This window comes from Rhinolophus ferrumequinum, chromosome 8 (assembly GCF_004115265.2).
Source record: "Rhinolophus ferrumequinum isolate MPI-CBG mRhiFer1 chromosome 8, mRhiFer1_v1.p, whole genome shotgun sequence".
In the NCBI taxonomy this organism is placed as follows: Eukaryota; Metazoa; Chordata; class Mammalia; order Chiroptera; family Rhinolophidae; genus Rhinolophus; species Rhinolophus ferrumequinum.
In genome coordinates this window covers 39,316,512-39,322,511 of record NC_046291.1, presented here as the reverse complement: position 1 = coordinate 39,322,511, position 6,000 = coordinate 39,316,512, and positions in this window count along the sequence as shown.

Here is a 6,000-nt window from a genome sequence, read left to right as displayed (position 1 = left end):
CTACCCTGAGAGTGCTGTCACCAGGCAAGGGGAATTAATTTAAGAGACGCCACATCTATCTGTGAAACAAAAAAGCTGTATACTAGTTACATCAAGGTTGCCCATATTACAATCATGTCTTATTACTCCTGTTTACTGCACAGAACTCTATCCACAAATGAAAAAACTGCACTATAAGAACAAATAGATTAAAATAAGTCCTTAGCCAATTTACTCCTAATTAGCAATGCCAATTTAGCATCATATGTGTGCCCCTGGAACTCATAGTCTCTCATTTATTCACATTGTTTTGAAATCTCCCAACTCTTTTTACAGAAAAACACAAAAACAAGTTGGCTCCAGTTGTGACTTCATTCCATATTTCTAAAGGTATTATAATTTTCCAGTGCTGGATCTGGCAACATCTATGTTTATTCTTTAGTCCAACACTTTAAAAAAAATTCACTGTAAAATGAAAGAAAACTAATGACTAAATGGGATTCGACTATGTCCCATTTTATAGTAGCTGGAAGTTTTCGTATTTTAAATGTTTTGACACATTCCCATTGATTCATTTTTTAATATTTTTATCAGCTTAAATACTATCTAGAACTGGAGACCTGTCTGTCTACAGTCTAACATCTCTACATAAATTTTATTGAGACTCTCATTTCTGCCGAGAGAGAAAATGTGAGTCATGGTCAAAGCAGTATCTGTATAATGTCTGATGGTTGCTGGGATGTGTTAGTGGTTTGAGGAATGCTGTTTATAGCAGGGAGATTTAAAGTTGGATTCCCCTAGACAATAGTGATACAAACAAACTCTTTTCTAACCTACAAAAAACATTAGCCATAAAGTTATAACTGGGTCTTTCAATAACTAGTTCTTAACCCTCCATTATTATAGCTACTCTTTGGTCTGCTATTCCTAGAATGCCAAAAGAAATGAATGTATGCCTTTACTTTATGCCAAAATTCCCTCAGTGTTTCTCAGTTACAGTAGCAAGGCATACGGCAAGACATATTAATGTCCAGCTTTTCCAAACATGCAGGGCTTTCACCACAACACTAGCTCCCAGCTGCTTGCCTGCCATTAATGCCTTAAAAAACGGTCTGTCTACTTAATGTTTTACTCCTTCTCAGCCACATTTTTTTTATGCCTCCCCATCCTTAGTAGACCATTTTCCTCTGTTCAACTGTATTAATCAGAAACTAAATCAGGCCTCCCCTTGGGCATACTTTCCAATCACAAGTATCCATGACAACCAATCCTTTATAATCCACTAGTTATTATTGTGTTTTCTTTTCAAAGGTTTACCTTTCTAGCAGAAGAGTTAAGTTGCTTCTGGATAATGTTGATTTTAACCTATTTGCAGTAGGCAATGTACTATGAAAGATAACCACAAAATGAAATTAAGGAATATCAGGAAGATTCTGGGGGAAAAAAGAAATCTGTATGGTTCTTCATACACAAGTTCCCTTTTAAAATGTGAATACTCTTGAAAGGCTTATGCTATGGACTGAATGTTTGTGTGCCCCCCCAAAATTTGTATGTTGAAAATCCTAATCCCCAACGTGAAGGTATTTGGAGATGGAGCCATTGGGAAGAATTAGGTCAGGAGGGTGGAGCCCACATGATGGGAGTTGTGTCCTTATACAGAGAGACACAAAAGAGCTTGGTTCCTCTCTCTGGTCTCTGCCAGGAGAAGACACATGAGAAGGTGGCCATCTGCAAAGCAGAAAAAGGAGGCTCACCAAGAACCCAACCATGCTGGCACCCTGATCTCAGACTTCAGCCTCCAGAACTGTGAGGAATAAATGTTGTTTTGTTTTTTAAGCCACCCAGTCTATGGTATTCTGTTAAACAACCCAAACTGACTAAGGTGGGTTAACGCAGTCAGCAAACTAATCACATGACAAAGTCAAATACTTACACAACTTTTTTTTTGTACAAGCTTATAAAGACACAAAGACTGAGGCAAGATGGAGTAGAAAAAAGGTGTGCAACAAAATGAGGTGAAGCTCACTGAAGGCTATTCTACCTCACTGAAAATTGTTTTTGTCCCAGAGACGCACATTTTTGTTCATGGCACTATACACTCTAAACTAGATCGAACAATAACTAGACTTGATTTACACACTTTAGTCATTCATTTTAGGTTGGTCTTTAGGGAGATGGTTTATAGCAGCTCCAAACTTTGTGTTATTTTCTTAGAGCACAATGCTCGTTATTGAAGCTTGCACTAAGCTCCATAGATAAAAAAGACACCAGAGAAATATTTGAGACACTATTAGCATAATCACCTAAAAAAAATTTCATGGTCAATAAAACTACTTTTAGATAATGCCACAAGAATAATTTAAACAAAAGATGAGAACCTTCCCAAAAGTGCCTAAGATGTTAACAAGTTCTGTGTCATATTTTATTTCACACTTTTTAACATCATTTCAGATTTTTTCACTTTTCATCATCCTCTGAACAAAGATAATTTTTACATTATAAATTAGAATAAAGTAAATTTATAAATAAAAGCATAGTGTATGTGTACACAGGATTTTTGAAATTCTCACCAAATAATAGTTTACCAATGTCACATCTTAATTTGTAGGCAAAATTTTAGTCTCTCCTCTTCTAGTTTTAAAAACCACTTTGAGGCATACACTTGGAACCCATAACAAAAAAATATATAAGCTTCAATAAGCTCCATAAGGTCTCCTTTTTGGTTTTTAAATTTAGAGATGCCAGATGCAACTTGGAATTTTTTTAAATCACTACTATTTTAGTTAACAGTCTTAGGACAATATAGCTGATAGTTCACATTTCTAAATAAAATTTAGAGCAAAAGTAGTGTAAAAAGCCATTCTTAAGCTATTGGCTAAATCACAATTTTGCATGAAAAGAGGTAGTTACATATTATTGTTTTGTCAGTATTTAAAATATACAATTTACAAAGAATATATATAAAGCATTTACTATATGAGAATCAGGATACTTGAGTAAGAGTATAAACCAAGAACCTCTCATTCAAAATACAGGAAACTTTATTACCATTTGGAAGTATTCTAGTACATACACACACACACACACACACACACACGAGGTTGGACAATTAAGTTTGAGAAATTGTTGCAACGATTTTGCTAACCTTTCTAATATCAGAGGGATTATTCATTATGAATTTGTACCAACTGGACAAACAGTTCACCAAGTTTACTATTTGGAAGCACTGAAAAGACTGTGTGAAAAAGTTAGATGACCTGAACTTTTCGCCAACAATTCATGGCTCTTGCATCACGACAATGCACCAGCTCACACGGCACTGTCTGTGAGGGAGTTTTCGGCCAGTAAACAAATAACTGTCATGGAACACCCTCCCTACTCACCTGATCTGGCCCCCAATGACTGTTTTCTTTACCCAAAGATAAAGAAAATGTTTAAAGGAAGACATTTTAATGACATTTAGGACATCAAGGGTAATATGACAACAGCTCTGATGGCCATTCGAGAAAAACAGTTCCAAAATCTCTTTGAAGGGTGGACTAGGCACTGGCGTCAGTGCATTGCTTCCCCCGGGGAGTACTTCGAAGGTGACTATAGTGATATTCTGCAATGAGGTATGTAGCACTTTTTCTAAGATGAGTTCATGAACTTAATTATCAGAACGTGTGAGTGTGTGTGTGTGTGTGTGTGTGTATACACAATTTTTAGTAAATTAATCTTGCGTTTTGCTATAACAGTGTAAAGGTGAAACAACCTAATTAGTCAATAGAAGTATAATAGAGATAAAATATCTGTCTAATTATTTGCCATATAACATACAATCACCATCTCTACTATTCCCTGGAATTCATGTAGAACAGAACCACAGTAACATGTAGTGATGACAGGCACTCCAGGGAAATATTAACACAGTCAATTAACCACATTATCCTGAGTTATCCAAGTGTTATGTACACTTTTGAGTATATCAGGTGTTTTGACATAATAAATTGTTTGAGAAAATATTGCAATAAATATACACATTTATATATGACATCTAAAGAAATAGAGTATTAGTAGTAATTAGTAGTAGGTCTCAGATGAACTATGAACATATTTTACATTTTTCTTTTGTTAAATGTCTGTTTTTTATTTATGAGCATGTACTGCCTTTTCTAGTCAAAAGAAATTCTAAAACAAATGTGGAACTTGGGTGACCTACTTTTTACAAAATATCTGTGTGCCTCAGTTTTCTTATCTACAAAATGTTAGTAACTACCTACTTTATAGGGTAGCTGTAAGAAATAAGTAATCCAGTAAAAGTACTTTGTTGGCATATAGGAGATGCTCTATAGGTATTAGCCATTAATATCAATATAATTATTACTAAATGGAAAGTATTAGATTAATTGAATGAAAATAAATATAAAAAAACACTCAAGAAAACCCACAATGACATAGGATATCCATTTGCAATTAAATTACCTTTTAACAAGTTTAGTGTCATGGAACTTGCTTAAGATTATTGCACTCTATAGAACATTCTACATATAAGCCATTGGGGAGGCGTGCAGGAAATACAGACCCAAAAGAACTAGGTTAAAAATACAAAGCAGAGGCATGTAACATAATACTATGCTAAATCAAAAAAGACAAACTCTTCCGCACAACTTATTCCATGCTCACAGTGGAAAATGCATGTAAGACCAGATAGGTATCTATAAACATGAACTCAATGTAGATTTATGTGCATTTCAGTCAAAAATCACTTTTGTCCCAGGGTTCTTCTGACAACTTTTAAAATTACTGTCAAAACTTAGTCAACATTTGTGATCCTTTAGAAATTATTTTTGGAACTAATGAAATAATCTGTTGCATCATTTAAAATTATTAATTTCTTCTCAAAGCAATAAGTGTAAGTAGCTTACTTCTTTCGAGAGTGTTTGCAACCACTTCATTCAGTGATTAAAGGAAAATATATTTCAGCTAAGATCAAAGCATACAGTAATTACTTTTCACATTTCCAAACGCTAATATTAAATATTTTAATCAATGAATGACTAAAGAATGAAAATAAATTCAAAGTAATACAAAGAAAATCCATTATTAATAATGTGCTAGAAATTGCCAATTTTAATTTGTATGCTACACTTCTAAAAACATGGGATTAATGCTTTTAAAGATATATTTCCACTAATGTATCTTTTGGTAACAATATATTTCACAAATAAAACAAAGAGGGAGTAGATTCGATCTCTGAGCTAATACCATCTCAGACACCATTAAATGTTGACTATGTTCAGAAATTTCCAAGATTATCAAAAAGCTTTCATTGCTAAAATCTAAAAAATTAATTTTAGTGCTTATTTCCTCCCACAAATGAAAATCATATCCGTGCACTTCTCCTTAGTCTAAAATCAAGTTCTTCCCCTGCTCAGCTCCACCAGAAAATGTACTCCTTGGGGGTCTTAGAAGAAATTTTCTATATGGAAAAAGTTCTCTAACTAAACATGATTGACCGAGCTCTGACCTCTAGCCATATGACTAGGAAAATTGCTTGAAAATTGGTTTGGACTGGATTACTTATATATTAAAAGCCACTTCAAGTCAGAAAGCTATTATGTGCATGATGTTATTCAAATACAAGATGCCAAGAAACAGCTATTAATTTGTTACTACAGCTTCTAAGGTGTGGGACAGTCCCCAATGATGACGCAGGACGTTAACTTTGTTCAGTCAGAGCCCATAGACAAGCCATCACAAAAGCGAGGAAGATGGAACTATAATTTATAGGGTTGAAGAAACTAGAAGGATCCCTTCCTATAACCTCAAAGAGAAAAGAATTGAAATTGGTTTGCCTGTTCCAACCGAAATACCTATTGAACGTGTATTAATCTATATTGTCTGTGCTGGTCAAGTTCTTCCCAAGCAGAAAATACAATGAAAATTTATTAATGGCTATACAATAAGAAGGTGTTTTAAGATTATACTAATTTATTTTTAACTATTTTCCAACCTTTTTACATTATTTGCTTCGAATAG